The following is a 12,188-nucleotide window of genomic DNA, read 5'->3' on the forward strand; positions in this document are numbered from 1 at the left end:
TAGTGATGTTCAGTCCCAATGGGGCACTGTTAAGTTGGGCGTTCCCCAAGGGTCGGTGCTGGGGCCACTGCTGTTTCTTATTTATATAAATGATATGCCCTCTAGTATTACAGGTGATTCAAAAAAATTTCTGTTTGCTAATGACACCAGCTTGGTAGTGAAGGATCTTGTGTGTAATATTGAAACAGTATCAAATAATGTAGTTCATGAAATAAGTTCATGGCTTGTGGAAAATAATTTGATGCTAAATCACATTAAGACTCAGTTTTTACAGTTTCTAACTCACAATTCAACAAGAACCGATATTTTGATCAGACACAAGGGGCATATTATAAGCGAGACGGAACAGTTCAAGTTCCTAGGCGTTCGGATAGATAGTAAGCTGTTGTGGAAAGTCCATGTCCAGGATCTTGTTTAGGAACTAAATGCTGCTTTATTTACCATTAGAACAGTATCTGAAATAAGTGACAGTTCAACACGAAAAGTTGTCTACTTCGCATATTTTCATACGCTTATGTCGTAAGGTATTATTTTTTGGGGTAATTCTTCTGATTCAAAAAGGGTATTTTTGGCTCAAAAACGGACTGTTCGAGCTATATGTGGTGTGAGTTCGGGAACCTCTTGTCGACCCCTATTCAATAGACTGAGAATTCTGACATTGCCATCACAGTACATATTTTCTTTAATGTCGTTTGTTGTTAGCAGTATTAGCCTATTCCCAAGAGTTAGCAGCTTTCACTCAGTTAATACTAGGCAGAAATCAAATCTTTATGTGGAATGCACTTCCTTGACTCTTGTGCAGAAAGGAGTTTAGTATTCAGCTGCATCCATGTTCAATAAGCTACCACAAGAACTCAAAAATCTTAGCAGTAGCCCAAACTCTTTTAAGTCTAAACTGAAGAGTTTCCTCATGGCTCACTCCTTCTATTCTGTCGAGGAGCTCCTGGAAGAGCTAAAAATTAGGCAAATTCCAGTGTTACATTGTTGATTTTCTTTATTTAAACTTACGACTTGTCGCCTGAATATGTTTTTTATATTTTATTTTATCTGTTTCTACTATCGTGTTACAATTTCATGTATTGACTCGTTCCATGACCATGGAGACTTCTCCTTAATTTGGTCCCACGGAACAATAAATAAATAGAACAAAATAAAAATAAAATGAAAGGTCTCCGTAAACGATCTAACGTCTTTGTCAAATTCGCTGTTAGCTACCCACTTATTTGTCAGGCAAGCAAGTAGACGTACTAACAAAGTTTGCCAAATTGAACCTCACTTTCTAAGCGGCTGTCAAGTTGTGTTTATGGTGTCGCGAAGTATTTTGACACTTTTGAAAAGAATAAATCGCCATTTGCCTGTGTATTACTATATTTATCTTCTGCGCTATCTAGATTTCGGTTTTGTGCCATTACAAAGAACAATGTTAAATGCTATTAGACAGATATGACGTAATAATGGTCTAACAACCTTTAGCGAAGTTCTTGATAATTGCATTAAAACCGAAATATAGATAGTACAGAAGATAAATATAGTAACACACAGTCAAATGGCGATTTACTCTTTCTAAAGTACTGCATGACTGTGGCTCAGCTCTATCGAAATTTTTGTATTTTGGCACTAATGGCCAATGTACGAGGTGTGATACAGAATACAAACTTTAAATCTTCGAAATCTGCTCCATCTTACAGATATCAAAAAGATATTCATAATAGTTTGGCAAACAGCTAGCTATTGTTTGACAAACGCATGTGTAAACGATGAAATTTATTTTTCAGATCAGCTGTCAATCAAAATTTCTCACGTCGAGGACAGCCTGTTTCATAAACACACCAAAGAGAGCACCATGACGCCAAATACCGTAATCTGACAAACATGTGAAGTTTGTCTCACTGTTTCATCGTTAGGGGTCGATGAGAGAGAGGGCGGAGAGGGGGAGGGGCGTTTAGTAAAATGGCTGACTCTGGGATATTGGCCATACCATGCCGTAACCCCCAACCCCCACCAAGTCTCCAACACCTCATGATGTCGACGGTTCGGTCGTCGGCTATTCTTTGTTTGAAGCAGTTCCTCATTGCTTTCATTTTCTAGCTATCGTCTTCATTTCAGCGTGACTAATAATCAGTGAGATTCCCGGGACAAACCGTGTCGATTTGGGGTAGACTATTTTCCCTGACATACGCACCACATCAGAAGGAGACAGTTGTTCATGCCTCTTTGCTGTTTTGGTCGACGAGTCTCCTTGTTTTGATGTAGTTCTTTTTCAGCGTGACTAATAATCAGTGAGATTCCCGGGACAAAACGTGTCGATTTGGGGTAGACTATTTTCCCTGACATACGCACCACATCAGAAGGAGACAGTTGTTCATGCCTCTTTGCTGTTTTGGTCGGCGAGTCTCCTTGGTTTGATGTAGTTCTCCATTACTGTCTTTCGCTCTTGTCAGTATAAGTATTGCATCTTCATTCATCAAGGATTGTTTCCCTTAACAACGCCTTCTATTAATGTTTTCAGGGGAACTCATTCTGTCATTTCAGTTCCTTATACTCTTTTTTCGGCTTTCTTTCCTCATTGGTTGGTAGTAGGACGTCCTGATTATTTATTCGATCATTCCATCTGATCAACGCGATGTGTTAGTTGACCTTTAACTTCGTAGAGTTTTTTCATAACTTTAATAAAAACTACAGATATACATAACAGAGAATTTAATCATCGGTAATGTATTCCCCTTCACTGCTTACAACAATCTGCCAACGCTGGAGTAAATTTTTGATTCCTCGACTGTAGCAGTCACGAAGGTTCGAGGCGAAGAAGTCGTCGAGCCATGTTCGGAGCGCATTTTCATCTGGAAAGCAAGTTCCTTGAAAGTTGTTCTATAGACAACGGAAAAGGGGAAAATCTTAGAGCGCAAGATCAGGTGAGTCAGAGGGGTATGGAATGACTTCCCAACACAACTTCTGTACAGTATTTTTTGTCAGTGTAGCAGAACGCCGGCAGGCGTTAATTAATTCACACAGTCTTCCTGATCATTGTTCTTGGACTGAGCCTGGGGGACGTCTCAGCTATTGACAATAAATGGCAGCAATGATGGTTACACCTCGGGGAAGCTATTCGTAGTACACCACACCGTCGATGTTCCACCAGATGCATAACATTATCTTATGTGGATGCGCAGAGGTCTTTGTATGTGGTGTTGCTACGTCGTTTGATCTCAACCATTCCTTTGTTTTGTCCATTAAATTTCGGGCAAGCAGCCGCGCAAATAAAATTTCCTCCACTGATATGATATTTCGGCCGCGTACCGTACGGCCATCCTCAGAGTGAGTCACAAGAGTTGTTACTCACTCTGAAGATGGCCGGACGATACGCGGCCGAAATATCAGTGGAGGAAATTTTATATGCGCGACTGCATGCCTATTCATTACGCCGCGAGAAGTTGAAAATGCACATTCCTTTGTTTTCCTTATGTTTGCATAATGACAACATTTCTCGCCAGCAATACCGATACAGGTTAGAGATGGTCGCTGTTGTTCATGAGCCAGTTGATGACGACCCAGCAGAGATGTACATATGGCCACCGGTTGCTTTTTGTGATTTTGGCTTAGAACGTGCGGTACCCATACAACCGCTTTTTGAACCTTCCCCATTGCATGCAAATCTAACACGATGGTGAAACGATCACAGTTCTTCACATTTACCACTTCTCTAGTGCACTGACGTGGATCATTGTCGATTAATACGTTTAGACGATGTTCATCAAACCCCGAAGGTCGTCCGGAATGTGGAGGGTCACTAGTGTCAAAGGTGTCATCCTTAAAACGAGAAAACCGTTTTCTTGCCGTGGTCCGACCAATGGCATTATCCCCATACACTACGGAAATGTTTCTGGCTGCCTCCACTGCTGTCACCCCTCTGCTGAGCTCAAACGGAAGAATGTGTCGAAAATGTTCCGATTGCTCCACTCCATTTTCTAGCGCCCACAGTTCCATCACTAATTACAAATGACAAAATGACAATGGTTCAAAAATGGCTCTGGGCACTATGGGACTTAACTTCTGGGGTCATCAGTCCCCCAGAGCTTAGAACTACTTAAACCGAACTAACCTAAGGACACCACACACATTCATGCCCACGGTATGATTCGAACCTGCGACCGTGGCGGTCGCGCGGTTCCAGACTGTAGCGCCTAGAACCGCTCGGCCACTCTGGCGACAAAATGACAATATGTAAACTGATAGCAACAGTGAATTGCAAATAAAAAAATTAGACTCGATAAACAAAGCCATAGTAACCGGAATACTGATATACAAATCAAATGCGGTACGGACTTAAGTATCATTCTGATAAATTGCCAACACAAAATATTGCGTTTGCTAATGGACCTCCTGCATTGTCCACTGCGCCGCACACGTATTAACTGGGGTTTTTCAGGCGTTAATGCAATGAAAACTTTGCGAGAAATTCGGCCTGTCGGAATATTTGATACGGTTACGTAATCACTTTAGCCGAATTTGAGGAAGGCGCGTGACAAATGGAGCTCGTTTCTCCAAGTAACGGCAGCGGTACGTGTCGGTAATAACACGGTGCCGGACCTGAGATATTTTATGGCGGCTCGCGTGCGCTGCCGGCGGTAATGGCTGGCGTTCCCACACAGTTCTCGGTGGCGCCTCTGGTCAGGGGAGGAGCCGCGCCGGGCTGTACCGTGCCGGGCTGCGGGGACAGAGGACGCCGCGGCGTGGGCGGCGCTGCCCGCCCGCGGTCTCCGGCCGCGGCTGCGCCTGCGTCTGGGGCCAATGACGCGCCGACATGCGAGGCGGGAACCAGAGCGCGCCGCAGTAAGGGCAGCGCTGCATATGGAGGTGCAATTTACCACAGCCTGTGACTCAGCGTCTCAATAGTACCGGCGTGACGTACAGATCCTTGACGTTAATAGATGCAATTTTTCTACAGCATTGTCTGTGCATCTCGGTTCCAGAGGGAGGCGCTCCCTGCTGCTCAGAATCATTTCCTCAGGACAATACTTGTTTCATCTTCTACGTGACGTGGAAGAAGGTTAAGCGAAAGTAATCCCTCGACGAATTGTCTAGTAAAATACTTGTATGGCTGATTACTGATCAGAGACTCCTACATGGCTAGATTACTGGAAAAGAGAGAGAAAATCCAATGAAGAGCGGCACGTTTTGTTACAGAATTTATTACACTACTGGCCATTAAAACTGCTACACCAAGATAAACGGGTATTCATTGGACAAATATATTATACTAGAACTGACATGTGATTACATTTTCACGCAATTTGGGTTCATAGATCCTGAGAAATCAGTATCCAGAACAACCACCTGTGGCCGTAATAACGGCCTTGATACGCCTGGGCATTGAGTCAAACAGAGCTTGGGTGGCTTGTACAGGTATAGCTGCCCATGCAGCTTCAACACGATACCACAGTTCATCATGAGTAGTGACTGCCGTATTGTGACGAGCCAGTTGTTCGGCCACCATTGACCAGACGTTTTCAGTTGGTGAGAGATCTGGAGAATGTGCTGGCCATGGCAGCAGTCGAACATTTTCTGTGTTCAGAAAGGCCCGCACAGGACCTGCAACATGCGGTCATGCGTTATCCTGCTGAAATGTAGGGCTTCCCAGGGATCGAATGAAGGGTAGAGCCACGGGTCGTAACACATCTGAAATGTAACGTCCACTGTTCAAAGTGCCGTCAATGCGGACAAGAGGTGACAGAGACGTGTAACCAATGTCACCCCATACCATCCCGCCGGGTGATACGCCAGTATGGCGATGACGAATACATGCTTCCAATGTGCGTTCACCGCGATGTCGCCAAACAGGGATGCGACCATCATGATGCTGCTTACAGAACCTGGATTCATACGAGAAAATGACGTTTTGCCATTCGTGCACCCAGGTTCGTCGTTGAGTACACCATCGCAGACGCTCCTGTCTGTGATGCAGCGTCAAGAGTAACTTCATACATGGTCTCCGAGCTGATAGTCCATGCTGCTGCAAACGTCGTAGAACTGTTCGTTGTTGTCTTGCAAACGTCCCCATCTGTTGACACAGGGATCGAGACTTGGCTGCACGATCCGTTACAGCCATGCCGATAAGATGCCTGTCATCTCGACTGCTAGTGATACGAGGCTGTTGGGATCCAGCACGGCGTTCCGTATTACCCTCCCGAACTCACCGATTCCATATCCTGCTAACAGTCATTAGATCTCGACCAACGCGAGCAGCAACGTCGAGATACGATAAACCGCAATCGGGGTAGGCTACAATCCGAACTATATCAAAGTCGGAAACGTGATGGTACGTATTTCTCCTTCTTAAACGAGGCACCACAACAACGTTTCACCAGGCAACGCCCGTCAACTGCTGTTTGTGTGTGAGAAATCGATTGGAAACTTTCCTCATGTCAGCACGTTGTAGGTGTCGCCGCCGGCGCCAACCTTGTGTGAATGCTCTGAAAACCTAATCATTTGCATATCACAATACCTTCTTCTTGTCGGTTCAATTTCGCGTCTGTAGCACGTCATCTTCGTGGTGTAGAAATTTTAATGGCTAGTAGTGTAGTAAGCGGGCGGACGATACGGAATTGCTCAACAAGCCGCAATGGCTACAAAAGCAGCTAACGAGTCGAGTGACGTATCACTACCGGCGAGCAGTATATTGCGAAATGACCTAGACAAGAGAATAAGAAAAATCAGAGCAAACACGGGCGTTTATCGAAACATCCTTACTTGTAGCGGAGGTCCTACAGCTGTCGCCGCCAGATGCCTCGCCTTCGCCATTTTTCCCCATCCGCTTCTCTCCACCGCTTCTTCGATACCACTTATCCACACTTGTTTATCGAAAAATCTTTATTTGTGGGACATCTGCGACTCTTCTACGACATGTTCACAGTAAACATATCCGCCACGGTTGTAAAATATTATTGCCGGCCGCGGTCGCTGATCGGTTCTAGGCGCTTCAGTCCGGAACCACGCGGCTGGTGCGGTCGCAGGTTCGAATCCTGCCTCGGGGACGGCCGGTGTGGCCGAGCGGTTGTGGGCGCTTCAGTCTGGAACCGCGTGACCGCTACGGTCGCAGGTTCGAATCCTGCCTGGGGCATGGATGTTTGTGATGTCCTTAGGTTAGTTAGGTTTAAGTAGCTCTAAGTTCTAGGGGACTGATGACCACAGATGTTAAGTCCCATAGTGCTCAGAGACATTTTTTGAACCTGCCTCGGGCATGGGTGTGGACGATGTCCTTCGGTTGGTTAGGGTTAAGTAGTTCTAACTTTAGGGGACTGATGACCTCAGCTGTTAAGTCCCATAGTGCTTAGAGCCATTTGAATCATTTGTAAAATATTTTTATTAACCGAAGTCTTGCTCAACAGAAGTCTCTATATACACTACCACACTTTTGGAATCTGAGCCCCATCATCAGGTGTACCTGAAACTTTGCAGTAGTAGGACGTCATGCCCATGCCGAAACAACTAGCAAGCAAACATGTACCCTAAGTTAACCGTCTAATAATATAACACGCACAATTTCGGATCTTATTTGACAGACAACCTACGAGAGATATTTGTCTATTAGTTGTTTCGGCATGGACATGACATCCTACTACTGCTGGATTTCAGATGCTCCTGACAATGGGCTAAGACCCCGAAACTGTGATGGCGTATAGCGTCTGCTGTCATGCAAAACTCCGGCGAATAAAAATGTTTTACAACTGTTCAAATGGTTCAAATGTCTCTAAGCACTATGGGACTTAACATCTGAGGTCATTAGTCCCCTAGGCTACTTAAACTTAACTAACCGAAGGACATCACGCTCATCCATGCCCGAGGCAGGATTCTAACCTGCGACCGTAGCGGTCGCCCGGTTTCAGACTGAAGCGATTAGAACCGCTCGACCACAGCAGCCGGCTATTTTACAACTGTGGTGGATTTATTTACCATGAACATGTTTTTCGAAACGTTCTTAACAGGACATTTCCTTATTCTCCACATTCGTGACGTGGAAGAATACTGAGAAAATGTAATACGTCCGTGAATGACGTGGCTTCCAAAATATTTTTAAGTCCGATTCTTGAGTGTTCCTCATTGGTTGTGTTAACATAAATGTCATAAAATAACCAACTATTATAGGCATGGTTCCTCACTGGATCATTTAATAAACACGAGAGCGTTTCGGAGATGTTCAACGATCTCCAGTGGCAAGGGCTTCAAGAGAGGCATTGGGTATAACGAAGAAGTTTGCTGTTGAAACCCCAAAAGCTTACGTTCCTAGTACAGCCAGGCAAATATTACTTTCTCCCACGTGTTTGTTCTTGTGGTCTTCAGCGCGATGATTGGTCTGGTGCAGCTCTTCAACCCACTCTATTCTGTGAAAGCCTTTTCATCTCCGAATAACTACTGCAACCTATATCCTTCTGAATCTGCTTGCTGTATTCTTCACACGGTCTCCTCCTTCCATTTTTACCCGCCTTCCCCCCACACTTCCCTCGAATACTAAATTGGTGATAGCCCAATGTCTCAGAATGTGTCGTATCAGCCTTCCTCCCTTTTAGTCGCAACTACGTCCGAAAAGGCCTCCAAAGGCCCAACGGTAACAACCGACCACCAAGTCATCCTCATCCGAGAGGCGTCACTGAATGCGGATACGGAGCGGCATTTTGTCATCAAACCGCCCTCCCGGCCGTTGTCAGTTTTCGTAACCGGAGCCAGTACTTGTCAGTCAAGTAGCTCATCAGCTGGGCTCGGGGCTGAATGCGCCCCTTTTTACAACAGTGCTCGCCAGACCCGCACGGACATCCATCCAAGTGGTAGCCAGGGCGGACAGCGCTTAACTTCGGTGATACGACGAGAACCGGCGCCGTCACTGCGCAAGGCCGTTTGTTTCTATTAGTCATGTTGTCTCCCCAGTTCTATTTACTACCTCCTCACTACTCAAACGATTTACCCATGTAATATTGGCGTTCTTCTATAGCACTATATTTTAATAGTCTCTACTCTCTTCTTTTCTACGCAGTTTATCGTCCATATTTCACTTCCGTAAATGGCTACGCTCCAGACAAATATCTTGAGAAAAGACTTCCCAACACTGAAGTCTATATTCGATGTCAACAAATTTCTCTTCTTTATAAACGCTTTTCTAGCCACTGCCAGTCCACATTTTATATCCTCTCTACTTCGGCCGTCATTAAAGACTTTGCTGCCGAAATATCAAAACTCATCTATTAAGTTTCTCGTGTCCTAATCAGTTTTCCTCAATACCACCTGATTTAATTCGAATACGCGCTGCTGCTACGGTCGCAGGTTCGAATCCTGCCTCGGGCATGGATGTGTGTGATGTCCTTAGGTTAGTTAGGTTTAATTAGTTCTAAGTTCTAGGGGACTGATGACCACAGCAGTTGAGTCCCATAGTGCTCAGAGCCATTTGAACCATTTTAATTCGAATACATTCCATTATCCGTGTTTTGCTTTTCCTGATATTCATATCCTCCCACATAAGACATGCGAAATCACTGTACATAAACCACACAAATTAAAGGTCATATGGTAACTTATTGAAAGTCGTTCTACCCAAGCACCACTCGAAAGTGAGATAGGGAACTGGTAGCAGGCGTTCCCTCCACCATGCAACGGAGACTGGTATGTCAGCTGTAAATCTAGATTTGGATGAACGTTTCCACATCGTATCGATGCAGTACTTAAGGATGCGTCTGAAATGTGGATTTCGTCCAACCTCTCAATGGGCGTAAGGGATTTGTCGGCAGCTCATTTTGGATCTAGCGTTAGAGTGGAAAGGTAGCGTTCAGTCGGCTGCGAGGTAATAAGAAACGGATATGATAAATTTCGGATAGGTAAACGACCGTGAATCAAAGAGACCAAACCCAGGATAGGCTTTCAGTCATTTTTAAGTGAAACCGATGTAGTGGAATCAAAGAAATGGTTAAAATGGCTCTAAGCACTATGGGTCTTAATATCTGAGGTCATCAATCACCTAGACTTAGAACTACTTAAATCTAAGGAACCTAAGGACAGCACACACATCCATGCCGGAGGCAGGATACGAACCTGCGACCGTAGCAGCAGCGCGGTTCCGGACTGAAGTGCCTAGAACCGCTCGGCCACATGGGCGGCGGCTGCGGGATCTGTATGGCTGTCGCGACAAGAGAACAGGCGGCAGCTAGCGAAAACGATGAAACACTCCACAGAAAATATTAACGGGACAGAGAACAGTAGCAGTGTTAACAGACCTGTTGACAGCGCATTGGCAAAGACGGGCCGAAATAGAAAAAGATTTAAATGTAAGGTACTAACATGGGCTAGGCACTACACTAGAACTGCTAACTACTATCACAGGTGAACCCAATATCCTGAGCATAAAACAATACTGAGAACTAGCTTTACAGGACACAACACATACATACATGCATAGTAGAACTCTAACAAACCTAGAATAGTAAATTTATTAATAGGAATGTAATTAAACATAATATAGACAATAGTACTTGTCTGTATGACAAATCTGTAAATACAGACCAGCACACGCTGCCCTGTAGAACAGAAGAGACATAGACTTTACCCCAAATACGGCAGTACACCGTCTGAGGGCTCAAAGTTCAAAGTATTTCTGAAGTCTTCGCTCTCGTATAGCGAAAAGTAGTAAATGGTGATCATAGTAGTATTACTAGTAGTAGATTGGGAAGTGGTTGTTCAGGAGCGAGAGGCTTAATGTTTCTCTGAGATACTCCTTCCAGGACAGCATCGATGGTGGCAGATTACAAATCTTAACTATCTTCCTAACACCGGGTGGTGATAATGACAGTGCATCTCCTCACAGAGGAGGCTGTAATTATCGCATGGCAGCGAAACTTGGTAGACATGCTAACGTGTTAACGCAGAACAGATTTACGGTGGGAAAAAATAGTACCAGTTTTGGCCACCAGGTGCAAATCTGGCGCTTGTGAATGCAAGAAAGACGTGTAGAAATGTTTCCATTAGTACCAGATTAGGAAAGTGAAGTGGGTAGAAAAGGCCTATCAAGTGAGAAAGGCATAATGTTGATTTTATTATTGAGCATTTTTCATGAAAACGGTTGGGTTCTTCCAAAGCGGGATTCACATACTGTACAAGGAGGCTTCGATAACGAGCGGCTTTAAGGTACACAGAGATGCCCTTTGGGTGTATTCTCTTCAAAGAAGAACGGACCAAGAATAAACGTACTATGAATCCACACCACACAGTCTCATACGGCCAGTGCAACGGCTCTTCGTGCACAACAAACACTTTAACAGCACCCCAAATTTTGCAGTTTTGTGTGTTCACTGTGTCCTGTAGTCTAAAATGTGTGCGGTCACTCCAAATAATACTGCCTGGCGACGTTTCATCAACTTCGATCCGTGCCAGAAACCGAAGAGCAAATTCAGAACGTTGCTGCTGATCATGAGGTTACATTGTAAATGTAAACTTTCACAGCCGGAATTGGCACAATTAACAAAATATTCCGGGATATTATGCCGTGGTCGAAGGGATTTCCTTTTAAAACACTATACTTTTCGTCCCCATCTGCGGAGGACATTTTCAAGGGTTTAGTAGCTTTGTTGAATGTCCGATTCACATTCTGGCTCTCTACTGACTTAGCCAGGGAATGAACCGGACATCCAACAAAGCTGCGACCCCAGATGGGGACGAAACGGGGAGTTTTGAAGTGAAATCCCTTCGACCATGGCATAATAACCCGGAATATTTTATTAACTGCATGAGGTTACAGTCGCTGCGACGGTTGGATCTTGTAATAGGGTGCATTTAGACTGCAAAACTTTCCGTACTGTTGACCATGTGATGGACATTTCTCGTGACATTGCTCGAACACCATGACTTCCCGAGGCACGTGTTGCGTTGTCACTTACAGTAACAGCAACCTCGTCAATAACATCGACTGGGATAGGAAACTTTCTTCTTCCAGGTGCCGTACCAAACTCACCCACGTTTTCGAATTTCATGATAATCTTCCTGAATCCATTTAACGACATCGGGGCTCTCGTCAGACATTTCAGTTGGCGGTACTCTCTCAATGCAGCAGCGTAACTGCCTCCGGTCACATAAAACAGTTCTCTGACAGCGTGCGGTCTCTCTTCTCGATAACCATACCGGTCACTCACGGTATGGTTTGTCAAACCAGGGCG

The sequence above is a fragment of the Schistocerca americana genome, chromosome 3 (genome assembly GCF_021461395.2).
Source record: "Schistocerca americana isolate TAMUIC-IGC-003095 chromosome 3, iqSchAmer2.1, whole genome shotgun sequence".
Taxonomy (NCBI): Eukaryota; Metazoa; Arthropoda; class Insecta; order Orthoptera; family Acrididae; genus Schistocerca; species Schistocerca americana.